The sequence below is a fragment of the Hypomesus transpacificus genome, chromosome 21 (assembly GCF_021917145.1).
Source record: "Hypomesus transpacificus isolate Combined female chromosome 21, fHypTra1, whole genome shotgun sequence".
NCBI lineage: Eukaryota > Metazoa > Chordata > Actinopteri > Osmeriformes > Osmeridae > Hypomesus > Hypomesus transpacificus.
In genome coordinates this window covers 2,558,029-2,574,932 of record NC_061080.1, presented here as the reverse complement: position 1 = coordinate 2,574,932, position 16,904 = coordinate 2,558,029, and positions in this window count along the sequence as shown.

The following is a 16,904-nucleotide window of genomic DNA, read 5'->3' as shown; positions in this document are numbered from 1 at the left end:
GATAAACACACGCACGCTCAATACTGCCAGAACCATTACATTCTGACTTCCTCAGAGGCCACAGGCAGACATAAAAAAGAAAGCGATGTGTGGTGTGTGTGTGTGTGTGAGGGAGGACCAGACAGAACTGGGTGTGTTTTGACAGATTGACGGCCTCAGAGCTTCATGGACTGGCTGCCAGGCTAAGTGACCATCAGGCACATAGACCAGACCTGACTGCTGGTTTCATTCACTCTCTATCTCTCTCTCTCTCTCTTTCTCTCTCTCTCTTTCTCCGTCTCTTTCTCTCACTCGCTCACTCATACACAAACACCACTACTCCCCCTTTCTCTCTCTCTTTTTCTCTCTGTCTCTCTCTCTCTTTCTCTCTGTCTCTCTCCGCCCTCTCTCTCACTCCTTCACTCATACACACACACACACACTACTTCCCATTGTTCCCTCTCTCTCTCTCTCTCTCTCTCTCTCTCTCTCTCTCTCTTTCTCTATCTATCTCTCTCTCTCTCTCTCTCTCTCTCTCTGTCACATCTCTTCCACCCCCTTCTCCCTTTATCTCTTCTGCAAAACCTATTATTTACAATTATTACTATTATCTGCTGCTCTTTTACAGCCAAACAGAGAGGAACCAAAGTGAGAGAGGGAGATAGAGAGGGGGGGAGAGAGAAACATATAGAGAGGGAGTGAAAGAGACAGAGAGAGAGAGAGATGTGAGCACAGGGAGACGACAGGCAGGGAAAAACACAATTAGTCATAGCTTCATGTGGAAGCTGTTGTTTCAGTGTGTGTGTGTGTGTGTGTGGGTGTGTGTGCGTGTGTGAGCGTTCACGTGTCGATAGTATAAATGAGATTCGGCATAAATGTAAAGAGGGGACATAGCTGACGATTTTAATGAATATATGTTCATGCTGATTATAGTTAACGAGCAGTTGTACAGCAACTCTCTCTCTCTCTTGCTCTCTCTCTCTCTCTCTCTCTTTGCACCATGTGGAATATTTTATTTATTGAGTTGATCAAGACACAACCACACCATCGAAACCCCCAAAACAACAGATGAGGAGAAGAGGGAGGAGGGCGAGAGACAGTGATGCCCTGTGGGAAACAGGGAGAGAGAGAGAGAGAGAGCGAGAGAGAGAGAGAGAGAGAGAGAGAGAGAGAGCGCGCGAGCGAGAGAGAGAGAGAGAGAGAGAGAGAGAGAGAGAGAGAGAGAGAGAGAGAGAGAGAGAGAGAGAGAGAGAGAGAGAGAGAGAGAGAGAGAGAGCTGAGAGAGCGAGGAGAGAGAGAGAGAGAGGAGAGAGAGAGGAGAAGAAAGGGAGGGTGAGAGTGTGTGGAGTTGGGGGGGGTGGGGAGAGAAGGGGGTTACACAGTTAAAAATTGCCTCCCGTTTAAAAGGTCCTAATTACAGTGGGATTGTCAGGCCTAATGGCAGGTACACATGCTAATTGTAAATGAGCTCAATCCTCCGCGAGGACGCGGGCTGGTGGAGAGGGCTGGGAGAGGAGAGGGAGGCAGAGAGTGGGAGGAGAGCGGCAGCAGCAGAGGAGAGGAGAGTGGAGCGGTGCGAGGGAGCATAAATAGAGACATACACAAAAGAGGGATGGAGGTGGAGGGAGAAGGAGGAGGGGAAGACGATGAAGAGCGTCCAGGAGAAAGCCCAAAGGGGGGGGTTGGAGGGGGTAAAGGGAGAGAGGGAGGGAGGGAGGGAAGGTGGAATGGAGAGCAGGGGTGGAGGGAGAGCGGTTGGTGTAGGAGTTAGGGTTGGGGGGGTTGTTTGCCGAGAAGAAGATGAAAAGAAGACATGATTAGCACACAATGATAACAAAAAAAGAGCCAGGGATGACGGAAAGACGAAAGGAGGGAGGGAGGGAGGAGCGATGGGGTGGTGGATGCACAATTCCCAGTGAAAGGGAAAGGTTAGCATTAAAGGGGAGGATGGCTGGAGAGAGGGAGCGAGGGAGGAGAGTCACAGGAGGAATGAGGAGGGAATGTTGAAGGAGAATGCACGAAGTCGGGGTGGAACGATAGAAAGGGCAAGGGAAGTAGGGAGAGAGGGAGAGGGTGAGGGAGAGACAAGCAGTTCTTGGTTTCCATGGAAACTATTCAAATATGCCTTCACGCGGCGCCCTGATGGACAGGGAGATACACACGGCACTGACACACGATAACACGCACACACATACACACTGTAATGCTACACACACTAACATTAACTAAGCTTGTACATACACACACAGAACGACACCCGGGGTACAAAACTACACACAAGCCCACTTGTTTTCCTTCGATTTCTCTCTCTCTCACTGTCTCTCGCTCTCTCTACAAATAAAATACACACTGAACACCGACAGAGATAAACAAACAGTTGCACACACAAACACACACAAAAACAACTTGACACGCTCCCGCAAAGAGCCGGGAAGCCAAAGTTTCGTCCACCTGACTTTACAAAACAGGCGCTGAAAAAAAGCACAGGGCAAAAAAAAAGAAATATAGCCAAACACCAAAAACAGCAGGTCAGCCGCACAATGCGACAACAAATGAAGACTAGCTCCTGCAGGAGTATTTTGACGTGGTGAATACCGGGCCTGACATTTAGGCTTAATCACCCCAACATAACATCTTAACGGCCATTAATAACTCTAAATTAATAGCATTCAAGCGCTGAATGTCAAGAGCATTAAGCCAAGCTGGTTCATTGACAGCGTAGGGAAACCGTGACTGTGTAAACCCGTGTGTAGACAAATGGGAGCCGACGCACGTTTAAACGCTCCCGTGTGTTCGTGCGGCGCCCGCATAAGCAATTAAGGAACACAATTCGGGAGGATTGTGTGTTTCAGCGTCCGTGCTAAACACCCACACAAATGCATTGCTACCCAGTCATTTCAGCCTGGCCTACCTGCTCCCTGCTGACTGCAACCTGGAAAGCTCTCTCCACACATACAAACGCACACAAACACACGCACACTGTGACCTATGCATTATGTATCTGTGTTTGGAAAACAGTATTTATAGGCCCAGGGCTGTTTGAATGCACATATCCAACCCTGGCATCCAAGGGCCCGTCATCCAGCCAACAAACACATCAAAACTACACTCCCTGTAGATGTGCCCACATATACACACACATATATACATTCTTATAAGTACCCACCTGCTTGCTACACACACACACACTTTGGACATGTAAGAGATAGCCCCAGGGCGGGGTGGCTCGTGTCAATAAGACGGTCCTGTTAGTGTCATCACACTTAACATTTACAAAGAGGATTGATTGGGATGGCGGGAGAGGGTGGGACTCACCAGGCTTCAAATATCACAAACCACCGGAAGAATCTGAAGAATTACCACCGCGCTGACACCCCCCCCCCTCCCTCTCTCCCGGACAGCAAGCGCCCCCCCCCCTCCCACAGATTTTTTTTTAATGACCAGACGATGCTAAACTAACAAGGTTTTTAACTTCAGCTCAGCCAATAGGGCTCCGTGACAAGTGTAGGAAACGGTGGGAAGGTTTTTGTTGTGAGGTACAGTAAATACTGGCTTGTCCTTAATACTGCAGTGGATTACAGTGTGTGATGTGTGTGTCTGTGTGTGGGACAGGGGGTAGTTACTTTAACAGCTTGAGTGTGAGTGACGCTTCATACAATGCCTGTGTGCAATTTACGGAACATGTGTCGTTACAGATAAACCTGCCCAAAAGCAAAATATTGGGGATTTGAGAGACACCGAGGGAAATATATTTTGACATTTTCTGGAGCGTATTTGCAGAGGAAGGTAAGACAGAAAAGGCTTGGTACACAACTCCAGTACAGAGCAGAAATGTACATTCATGACTAATAATCCATCACTATAATCTGAAAAACGGGTGGGGGTTTTTTGTGCAACATTTGGATCTGACATTCACTGATGGTAAATGACGGCTTTTTGAAGGTCTTCTTCCATCAGGTCAATGCTTCGGACCAACGGGTCACGCAAACGTTCCGACAGCCTTTGAACCTAAATGACGAGAGTTGGGTCTGCGAGTAAAATGCCTCTCTGACATGTTGAGAAGCTCCCGCAGGTGCAAAGAGGCTTCGATAATTTACTCGTATTGTTTAAAACGTTGAGTCCCACAGTCGCTTAGCGGGTGATTGGAACTTGCATGCTGAGTGCTTTCCGTTACTCTTGTTCCCAGACTTTTCTCCTTGCTCAGCCCCTCCTCAGGTAAACAGATGTCACGCTGGGATAATGACACTCCTACGTCGGGTTTATAATCCAACATACGTCGCTCTATTTAGCATCTCTGTAATTAATCAATTCATACCCACAATGCAACGTGTCAGGGAGCACAGACAGAAGCCCATGACTTCCTTTCTTTCGGCTTTTTTTCTTCTTCTGCATTCTATTTCCTTTCTTGTTCTCTTCTCTAAAGTCTATCATTTAGTACTGGGAATGGCTGTAATTCAACTAATAAATGAATGGAATTGGCTTTTAGTCTGACGGTGATTCAGGGATAAAAGGCAAATCCCTTATTAAAATGAAAATCGCAGCCATGCAAAATATTCCGGACACCCAATGTTTTCGATTGAAATGCAGGAGATTAAAAGTTGGGGGCAAGCAGAGGCACGGGGTGTGAAAAAGAGGGTTATGTGAATGTGGCAGGAGGCCTTAAACTCGTGTCCAAATCTTGAGCGTGGATGCGTATGACGGAGAGGAGAGCCCTTGGAGCGATCTGTTCTGGGTGTCGTCATCTGTTACTTTGCTGCAGAAGTCTTCAATGGAAGAAGGCGTTTTACTGAAGAGGGTCTTGGGTGTTTGATTAAGGGTACTTCATCAAAGTACTTAATCGCTTGAGAGTCTTTTCACCGATAATTATCCTTAAAACACTATACTGTGCCTACCTCTGCAAAAACCTTCACACACACACACTTTTCTGCCAACCTTAGTCTCTAAAATAATAGAATACAGTGGAACGTCTTGATCAGGGAGGCACACGAACAAACACTTAAACGCTAAAAGCACACCTAAACTGCACGCACATCCTGCACATACCCAAACATTCTCTTTGTCTCTCACACTAGGCACACCATCACAAACACACTGTCTGTCTCTCACACGCACACACACGTACTTCGACACACACACACACACACAATGAGACAGAGCGTATTCCTCTCCATTCCCCTCGGGTGTTCATTACCTCATTGAAGCTATTTATTCTGTGGAGGTCAGACCGTGCCTCCTGGACTTCCTTTAGCAGCACAGTGAGGCGTCCCTGAGCACAGCACAGGAGAGGGGCCCCAGGGGGCTCCACACAAACTGGACCACCACTCCACTGTCGCTATATGGCCTCATGTGTCGTCTATACCTGCCCCCTGATGTCGCATCTATGAACAGTGCTGTCGGATTGACCCACAGGGCCACCAATAAACCCTACAATCATAAAACGAACGGGTGCTGTCTGGAATATTGTGGAATCGTGTGTCAAATACATCAATCATTGGGAACGTTCAGGTTCCACAAGGTTATTATGGTTCTTAAAATGTGGAATCTAGTTCCTATTTGAATGGTTCTTTGTGAAAAGGGTTAAAAACCTGAGAATGGTTCTACATTGAACCTGTATGGATTTTTTGGGGTTCTTTTCATGTCCATCTTGTTCCAGTGCCAGCTAGCTGATGTCATGGTACTGCATTGGAAAAGGAGAGGCCAGATGGTAGCCGTCTTGGACATAACCAAACAACAGGCCAACTAGTCTCGTTGAGTACGATGGCAAATATATAAGGACTCGGATAGATTTCTCATCAATATCTTTCGTCATTTGTTTGTCATCTCCATATTACACCTGTGAAACATCACTACCCCCCCTCCTCGATTCCTTAGTTACATATACCCTTCTCCCCTCCCTCCTCCCCTCCTCCCCTCCTCCCCTCCTCCCCTCCTCTCCCCCCCCCCCCCCCCCCATAGTTGCATATCCCCATCTCCCCTCCACGCACTCTTGCAGGTCATGGCTAATTAATAATAACAAGGGCGCCACATGGAGACATATACAGTCATCCACCGCCACTCAGTCACACAGGTTCAGACGCCTTCCGCTATCTCGAGGGCAATGGGTTGGGGATAGTCAACAGTCAATGCAACCAATCCAACGATGAAAGGGACCGCATGTGAGCCACCGTAAGGCACTACAGCCTCATTGCTTCTCGATTGGGTGCATGGGCATAGCTCTTGATGAAAGAAACAGATGTATAAAAGTACTCTTTTTTTCTCTTCCACAGGATGCACTGTAGTTTAACCTAGATATATAATCAAAATTCCACACTCCCCTTGAAATCTCTCTCTTTCTCTCCCTTTTTCCCTCCACAAGTGAACCTATAATTACTCCACTTGCTATCTCCCCTTCTTATCCGAGCCATCTGCATGACACGATTCTAATCCTTACTTTTTTCCCCATCCTGTTCCTTCTTAAGTAATTCATCCCTTCATCCTGTTTTTTGCTATCAAACCTCCCTCCATCATGTTCGCTCTCATCTCCATACCTCCAGCCCTCTCTCAACAGTCGCTCTATCACTTTTGTTCTACAATCTGCCTCTTCTGTATCTGAGAGGAACCTCTCTGACTCTCTATCCATTGGCCCTGTCTGCCTATCAACGGCAGGCTTCAAAGGGGCCTCCGTTTGGTGTGACGGTATTTCAAAAGAATTCAGACGGGCGGCTCCCTGACGTTTCTGATCATGTCATTACCGAACACTCACAAGGGGTGAGGAAGATCTGGGATGCACAACCGCAGTCACTTGTCACGTTTCAAACAACCTAATTTCCAATAACTCAACATAGACAAACCGTTGAAAGAGATCCCATTTGATTTTGATGTTGTGACAACAAGAGCGTTGTTCATTATCATAAGCGGTTGAGGGCAACTCTGACGCAAACATCCTCGGTCATGTCTTCTCGGCTGGTTCTAAAACCGGCAGAAATGGACGACACAGAACTTTGAAGAAGCAAACGTGTCAGAGGAACACAGCAGTCGCTTTGCCAGCTTAAGAAGCTAATCTGTGTGGGTTGTAGCAGTACCGCGGTAACAGGTCCCCTCTTCTATTCTTAGCTCTGCCTTCTTCCTTGACACAGTCATGCATGGCTAGCTACAACACAAAAGTGGGAAAATGAAATGGAGAGAATAAAAAGAAGACATTTGGAATACTTATTTTCATCTCTCCAAAATAGAGTGGGTGGTTTCCTGTTTTGGAGATGAGCATTCTTAGTTCTACCCTTGGAAAGTGATATATGCTGTTACATGCTTATGTAAATATGGGAGGTGATGAGTCATTACTTTTGGTGGACATTCAGTACTTGCAGTGTCTTTGAAGATGCAAGGGGCATCGAAGATTCAAACAAAGATAGAAAAAAAAGATACACACACACACTCACACAAACGCATAACCACATCATCTGAATACAGTGCACACACCCATACACCTGGCCACCCTGCTCCTGTAATCCTTTAATGACTTCATCAATATTTGTTAAGCCAGTCAAACGGAGCCCATAGTCAACAGCAGCCCATCTGTCTGTGCCCCCTAGTGCCCAGCTGTGCCAATGACACTGCCCCCTCCGGTGGCGGGGCCCGGATCACAGCAGGGGCCTCGCCGCCCGGCTCGCCGTAATGAGAGAACAAACAGTCGGACCACGTAATCCGACACACACACCACACACACACATGCACACGCCAGCGCCTCGCCAATCCGCATCTCCTCTGGGTCTTGGGTTTAGAGATCTTCACTTGACTTGAGCCGGCTATCTGGCTCCTGGTTGTCTGTCAGTCAGAGGGTGTCTGTCTCTGAGCCCTTCCTCTGCCTATTTGTGTCTGTTTGTTTGTCTTGGCTGTCTGTCTATTTGTTGGGCTTACTAGTCCTTCTTTCTGTCGACGCCTTTTCTTCCACAATGACACGAATGCATGCTCGTCCCGGTCCCCCCCTTTTCTGTCTCAATCTTCCTCCTTGTCTCCAAATCCACTATGTTCTTTCATTCCCGCTCTCCCTCTCTCTCTCCATCTCCCTTATCAGTCAAACAAGCCATAGCTGGCAGCTGCCTGGTAGGAGTGAGCAAGCTCAGCATAAAGAAGTTAGCTATAATGAATAAAAAAAGCGAACTTCCCCAGTTGAGTTTTATAGTCTAGACCTGCTTCTCCTTGTGAAGTAGCACATCTCAGACATTTTTGATGTGTTCACTGAAGACGGTACCTCGTTATCCCTTGTCTCAACATGAAGCTCTCCCAAAATTCACAAGAAAGAGAGAGAGAGAGAGAGAGCGAGAGAGAGACGCAGCGAAAGGGAGAGCAAGAGAGGGAGAGACAGTGGAGTACAAAGCCAACGTGACCATGGCTCCTCCATTTTCTTTCCTTAAGCTCCTTAACAAAAACAATAAAAAAAAAAATGTTCTGGCTTTTAGCAACAACAATCTTAGTCTTAGGGCCAGGGTACCTAACGAAAATTAGAACAGAGTGACATGCCTCAAAGCATGCTGGTTGATTCTTTGATGATGTCACTGCACAACCCAGAGCAAAGCACATTCCATATTATGAAAGGCCAGCAGAGAGGACACTGTGTGTGCATGACCCCTGGTATGAATTAAAACATTCTCCGTAACAGAGTTAAAGAGCCTGTGAGGACACCATAACAGCTACCGGAAATGAAGATTGGAGCTCAAATCAACCCCAACCTTAGTCACAATACAGTGGCATTAATATAAGGACCCATATGTCTATGGTGTATCAGGTAGATAGACATATCAGCTTAAAATGAGATTGGATAGAGATCCAACTAAGTTTTGTGGATTGATTCAGTAAAAAAAGACTATACATAACTCCACTCGCTGAATATGCTAAACAAATGTCACCAAAAAGAACATGAAGTAAAGACGGAGACGTACCTTGTACATTGCCAGCCCAGATGTCCTCCCCACTCTTCAGAGCTGGCATGATGGTGTGGTCTGGGACGCAACTCCTCCTCTCATAGCCCCGGATGGAGGGATCGAAAGATGAAGCCGTGTGGAGATGACTGGAGAGGTCTTGGAGAAGGAGGGATCAGAGCCCGGTGTGTGTGTGTGTTTGTCTGCTAGGGGGGTATAGAGGTCGGGGATGATAACTGGCGTGCGTGAAATACTGCTCAGCTAGAGGTTGGAAAATAGATTTAAAACTATCTTGGCAATAACCTGATCTAGTCAAGATTGAAGGGAACTGAGTCTATGGGAATGGGAAGCTTAACTGAGAAACTCAGCCCCTTTCCCTAATTTGAATACGGCTACAAAATAAAATGTTCATCTAACATACAAACCTAATGTACCTGTATTCACTGTATTAAACATCAAATTTTGAAAATAGAAGTCACAGTCACCAGTCAACCTAAAATGTCAAGTAAGAATGTGCGGGTGAACTACAAAAAGACTGAATGATCGATTAGGGACAGATGGAGGCCCTCTCTTAGTCGTCTCTTTCACGGCAACCCATCCTCCCTTTTTCCATTGGTGAAACAGCTCGTCGAGATTCCCTTCTTGAGAAGTCTCTGAGTGCAAGTATGTGTGAACACGGTTGCCTTGACGATTCCAAGATGGGAGAAAGAGAGAACGTGTTCCTCGTTCTTCCTCTGTCTTCTATCACTCCCTTCTATGCCTCTTCACTTTGTGGTCTTCTTGGGAGACTCAGCGAGTCATCGTTGTCTGTCTGTCTGTCGGTCCATGACAAGCTCTCCTTTTGGTCACGCTGAGGAAAAGGAGAGACAGAGTTAACCACCACAGAGGCAGTGGATGATGGAGGCTGCCTGTGTGGAAGGGGCTAAACGTTGTCGTGTACACAAGTCAATTGGCCCGCAAGGTCAAGGCTTAGCTCCGCCAAGCCCCCGAGGTGGTTAACCACGCTCGCTATTCTCTTGAATCTCAATGAACCAGCGGTTTTGATCCAACAAAATTTCCTCCCTTTAACAAATATCAAAGACGTTTTGTTTTGTTAAATTTCGACAAGGCGAGGCAAGAGTTGAGTGAACGTGAGGTGCTTTGGTGATTTTGTTGGGAAGAATGCAGGGCTTGGGGTGGGAGGAATATATTTTGTCCGGATATGGTGATGTCTCTGATCTCAACACTTCACCTTTAATGAATGCATGCTCTCTCATGTTCTTCCTCCCATCCCTGCCCACTTTCTGTGTCCTGCATTGCTACCCTCATTCTAGCATGTACCCCTTTAGGAAGTGTATGTGTGTGCTGTGCCTGCAATTTAGCCCTGGGAAAGTTGTCAGAGGATATGTGTGCGAGTGGAATTTTAATCCTGTCTGGCAGGGTAATAAATTATGTATTCAACTAAATTTATTTACAAACCCATCTTTCTCTCTGACTCTTTTAAACCTTCAGTAGTATTCCAAGCATCCAAATGATGTTATTACCGCATATTACAGTGCATGAGCACAAGTAAATATTGCACTTGAGCAAATATAAAAACAAGTATAAAAAATAATAATTGGCATGTTTTTCTTATATGGAAATTAATGTAACAAAGAATAGATTTCAAACTGTTATCTAAAGGAAGTGGACAAAACTTGGTATTAAATATATACATATTCCTGTACATATTGTCAAGGACACATCATGTGGATAATATAGGTATATGCAGGATCCACTTTGCTGTATAGTATTCAATTTGGAATTTACTCCGAAATATTGATCAAAGCATAGCTGAGCCTGTGCAGGCAGGTCATTTTTTCATAGAAAGTGTCCAGAAATGCCCCCGAACACATAGTTTTTCACCACTTTGTATTGCCTCCAGTAAGGTAACTGTTTGACAACCTCACCCCTCTCTATTGCTTCCTTATTTTAACAAGCATGCTTAAAACCCCCAAAGGAATTGGGTGAGCAGCACTCTGAAGTAGGGACAAAAAATACCTTTAGGGGGGATACTGGGTACAAATAAATATTGATAACAGCTAACCTTTAAAAACATATCCAACTTGACTTTCCTTTTCCTTAAAAGCTGTTTTAAATCATTGAGGTGGATTTGGTGGAAAGTACACTCAATTACCGTCAAACTGTGGTAGTTGTGGGTTTCCTTCTCCCAAGAGAGAAGGAATGTTTTAAGGAAAAGTTAAGACCCTTATACTGCTAGGAATTTAACGTCTCTGTGATGTTCTATTAGCAATAGCAAGTGTTCTAACCTTTGTTAACATTTGACACCTATGTGACCTAAGTTACAGATATTGATTTAAAAGGGTACTAGGCCTAGCATCTAAGCAGAGCCAATCAAACTATGCCAAATATATCAAAAGGTGTCAGGGGCAAGATGTATCTACCACCCCTGAAAATTCAGCTAACCATAACTTAAAGGTTGAAATAAAATATATATAAAACTGAAAAAGACAGAAGTTTAAAAAAATGGCTGGATACAGAGCAGGAGGTAGAGTGAATACAAATACAATTTTGATATGAGGCCACTCGAGCCTTGCACACACCACCATCATTTGCACTGTATGATGCACCCTGAAATGCATCCTTATTAAGGGCCATCGCTGAGGACCACAATACAGCACAGGACTGGTACATGAGTCATATTAGCCTCGTGATTCATGTCTACAGATTCATCATCTCCGATACAGAGAGAAACTAACAGCTCTGGAGGGGTAACGTAGCTTAAATAATCAAAGCATGAAGAGACAAGGGTGTAGATAATGAACCATAACCTTTTCCACAATGAACAACAGGCAGTCATAGAATAATGCCTATAAATAGGCTATCCTATTAGTCCATAAAGTTTCTACTTTTAAGTAAATGTACGCAATGTATTTGGGACATTGAAGGGAGGGGTAGACTTTGTTATAGTATTTACAGTAAGTAGTCTATAAATAGTATGTATGTACAGTGAGTAAAAGCACAGTTCATAGAAAGTGTAAACGTATAGGCAATGGATTCACATCAAAGACTTGGCTTGATACATATCCAATTAGTCACAGTTGGGTGACAAGAGGTTTAACAGTGCAGGCTTATAAATACAAACATTATGTGTGAGGAGCCTGCTGGTTGAAGTTCATGCAGATTGATACACACACACATGCCACCACCCCCTAAACACACACAAAACCAATCCACTCACACCCACAGACATAAACCACACACATTACACAGAGGCACATACACATTGGCACACACACACATTAAACAAAGGCACATACACATTGGCACACACACATACACCTCCGCACATGCACAGACACACTCAGTTGGGAAGCAGGTGTGTGTTATTACTTCACTACTCACCTACTTAACTCTTTTCTGTAACTTATTATTTATGAACTTGTAGTAAAGGTTGTTTAAAGAAGAACAGAAGTGTGGGGCACAACAGTGACGACAACGCAGGCACAAAACGTGTGGTTTCTTATTCCTGAATGGGGTACATCCCCCCCCCCTTCAAATGACAAACGGGAGGTGTTTCAACCTCTTTTTTAGTCCACAAGAAAGGAAAAAAAGGACAAAAGTTGTAGACATAAATGCATTCAAATGTGTCAGAAACTGGATGTGTTGCTTTATGAATGTGCGTGGCTGTTGACCTATAAAAAGATATGTGGATGTTTTTTGTGGTGGTGGTGACGTTTTGAAAAGGTACTCCCAAAGCCATGAGATACCGAAGTGAATCATCCAAGAGCACAGAACTGAGGGAAATGTGACAAAGAGAGAGAAAGAGAGAGAGAGGGAGAGATTTATAAAAGTGTGAAAGAAAAACAGGGACGATGAGATGAGTATGCTTCCTAGAATTTATCTCTACGCTTATCTGTCTATCGGTCTGTTGCTATCTCCAACCTACACACACACACACACTGACATGGTTCATATCCATAGCAACGCTTTTACTTCGTCTTTAATCTACTGTACAGTCACTGCTAATCCCACGGCTCAACAGGGTCTACTGGCTGGTGTGATTGTATCTCAAATTAAAGAGGAGATGGAATAGGGTTCCTACTGTACTACAAGAAAAGCTTTAATAGCGCATAGTACAAATTTAGGCTACTTGTGAAAGGGCTGTTATTACTATACTGTAGTGTCAGACTGTAAAAAATTGAAAGGAAGTGAGGAGGAAAGAAAAGGAAGAGGAGGAAAAGGGTGGGAGTGAGAAAACGAATTGACCAGGAGAATGGAAGAGTGTGTTTCAAGCATTGATGTGATGAGGGTTTATGGCAATGGTAAGAAATATTCATGGATGTCTGATAATAATTTATTCTAGACTATGTAAAACCACGTATGTGGGAATAATCACAGTTGAAATACATAGCTTCTCAAATCCTGAAAGACAGATATTGGGCTATTTCCAAGTATAGCTGAAGGTAAAACTAGATCAATTTTTCTGACATTGGAGAAAAAATATTATGACAAAAGACAAGAAGAATGTCCAAATCACAGAAGAAATAAGTAACAGTTTTTAAAAAATGACATTTAAAAAGGATGTGAAATTACTGATGAAGAAAGGATGGGCATTAGGAAATTGTGAGACCAGTATCAACTGACTGAACAACCATGTTTCTCGTCTTTTTAACCATAGTTTAGTGTGTGTGTGTTAATGTGTGTTTTATGTATACGTAAAGCACACACAAATACACACACAGACAGACAGATAGACAGACACTAAACAATAGTAAACCTACCGAGTGTTACAATTAAGAATCCCACAAAACTGTGATGCATAGGGCATGGATGAGAAGGGACCAAAAGAGAAGAAGGAAAAAAAGAGTAATTGATGAAGCGCTGTTTAGTTGTCTTTGAAAAATTCAGTCCAAGTTCATTAGCATCTGAGTTGGAGACAGAGAGAGACAGAAAGAGAGGAGAGAGAAAGAGAGAGAAAGGAGGAGTGGAATGCGGTGTGAGGAACTGATGATAGAAAGGTGTGGAGAGATTGAGACAGAATCAAAAAGGATGGAATGGTGTGGGAAAGAGTGGAGAGGGGAAAGAAAGGACAAAAAATCAAATAGAAACTCCCCCTCCTCTCTCTCTCTTTGTCACTCATAGATAGAGAAAATTGTACACCAGGTATATGGAAAAATAGATAAGAAGGCAAATGATGGAGAGAGCAAGTATATGAAAAGATGAAGCACCTCCAAGCACCGCGATGAGGAATAGAAAAAATATAAAACGAAAGAAAAAATTGAATACTCCAAGGCCTTCCGTTTTGCTGTTTTAGTAAGGTGAGGGGGGGGGGGGGGGTATCAGTAATCTCCCCCTCTCTCCACCTGTTAAATCTTCAGTCTTCTTTTCTTTTCTTCCTCAAAACAAGGTGGCACCTTCTGTACTTCAGATAGGAAGTAACCCTTCTCCAACACAGCAACAGTAAGACATGTCACTCAGACGGCTGCATGCTGTTGTGCTGCTGTTATCCAGAGATAGAGTGGATAACTGACACTTCTGTCTGGCTATAGAATACAGAGCGCAGAACTCAAGCTTCTCCACTCACTCTGTTTCCCCTTCTTTACCAGGGAGAGAGAAAGAGATGGAGACAGATGCGTGGAGGTGGGTCCCTCTATAGGATTCTAAATTAAAGGGATACAGTCAGCGTTAATGTGGAAAAAACGATGTCCGGGAAAAAAGCAATGGCTCCCTCTATTGCAGTATGGACATGAGTGCAGCTTCACTAGGCTACTCGATGCGTAGCCTAGGCTACTTCGTTCAAGAACAAAAACATTTATCACGGGGAATCGGAGAAAACGAGTTAATTTCGGCATAGTTAATGGCATAGGCTACCAGAACTAAAATAAGCCTTAAATGGCCTGATAGCCAACAAAGTAAATAACATGTTGACTTACATAGTGTATTAGTTGATAGGATGTCTCCTTCATTTCTGATGTTCTCGCAGTCTGTCTTCATATTTGAAGCTAGTCCCCGGTTAGTCTTGAAGCGGCTCCTCAAGAGCAATAGGCGCTCAACAGCACGTGCGGTCATGATTTCGCGCCAATTCTCCAGTGGCAGGTGATACATCTGTAGCCTGTCATGACTAGGCTTCCAACTTGGCGATATGTGTTTACGGGGAAAATTGTAAATCTCACTTGCACTTTATGGAATGTTGTAGACTACTGCTGACCATGTGATCGTGTTTACCCGCCTGGGAAATAGGTTGGTATTATCTCTTTACTTGAAAGTTTCTGAGCAAGAGCTCAAAAAACTAGACTGTGCCTATAGGCTACAGTAAGCACATCGTTCTTCAAACCCCAACTTAGAATAATGTATTTTGTGTATTGAAGACTGAGAATGTAATCGATTTAAAGTAGAAAAAGCTGCACTCTCAAGCTTGTCTCGTTGCTTATTTTGACCAGTTTATTCACAGACGCGTTTCGGCTTAAGCCATTGTCAGTGTGGCCGAAACGCGTCTGTGAATAAACTGGTCAAAATAAGCAATGAGGCAATCTTGAAAGTGCAGTTTTTTCTACTTTAAGTTAAAAGTATTTTTCACTCGCACCCTAAATGGCCTTTATTTTGGAAGTAAAGCGCGCCTATCCAAATGTAAACGGTTTTTCATTCAATACACCAGCTGTGGAATTTCCTTACGCCTCTGCCAACCGAGTTGCAACATCATGAGTTGCTTTCAGCCTTTCACCGAACATCGTCACAATTAAGGGGAAATGCCGAAGTTTGAGAATCCTTATCAATGGCACTTCTAGGTCAATGCGGCTGTATGGAATGCAATCAGATATAATAACACAATCTGACAGATTTTAGTGCTTAAGTGGCTGCCATGCTCAGAAGCAGAGAAAGCCCCTGCAGGTGCACAAGATGCAGCCCCCTCCCATCCCCTCGGACCTGTGGCAGATGGAGAGCAGAGTCTTCGGCAAAATCATTTCAGGCATTCTCTTATAGCAGCAATCAGCACTGCTCACCTGGCTGTATCGGTGTTTATCGCCATAAAAAAAATGTGCTCCTAAATGACAGTGGGCTATAAACATATTTGTGAATTGCAGGTTGTCCATCAATTAAGTCCTGGTTTCAAATCAATTTCAGTCTTGGGCTTAAGCCATATTGAGTTGTTTGTGTAGTCTACACAGTAACAATTGTAGCTAATTTCCTTCCAGCTGTACTGAAATAAAGAAACCACTTTAGATATTTCCTTTCTCTTAGTTAGCTAGCCAGTTTTTCATCCAAACCCCAAACTAAATATGGCTAAAAAGGGATCCATCGTAAAACATTTTTACATTTTCATTTATATGGTGAAACCACGAGACTGGCTCGATATACCGCAAAGACTGCGGCTTATGTGTTTTGGATTCCCGCAAAGACTGCGGCTTGTATTTTGTTGAGTTACATTTATATTGGGAAACCACTAAGACTGTGACTCAAGAAACTGCAAAGACTGTGGTTTGAGATACTGCAAAAACTGCGGCTTATGTGTTTTGGATTCCTTAAAGACTGCAGCCTGTGTTTTTGTTGAATTACATTTTTATTTATATTGAGAAACCACAAAAACTTTGTCTTGAGATACCGCAAAGCCTGTGCTCAGAAGGGTTACTTTTATTACTTGTATTATTGTTTAATTATTGATTTTATGTGAAGCACCTTGAGCTCCAATTATTGTATGAAATGTGGTCAAAATGTTTCCTCAAAAAACACATTTTTATGAGTTCTGCAGAGAAGGGTGACTGGCGTTAGCCTGGCTCTGCCTTCCTACGTACTTCTGCTCAATTTGCACCATTCTTGCAAGGACGCTTGCAAGAACGTTCTTCAAAAGAATGTACTTGCGTTCTCAGTGTTCTTCGGATTGATAAACAGCCATTATGTACAAATGAAATGTACGAGAGTCTGGTTAGGACCAGGCTAGGCTGGCGTTGGTCACGGTTTGGAATGAAAGGGAGAAAACAGGACAGAGTAACACGGCGGCGGATATCGCTCAAATTCTTTTTTTGACAACGTAGTTAAGGCGTGTGTTGCTTA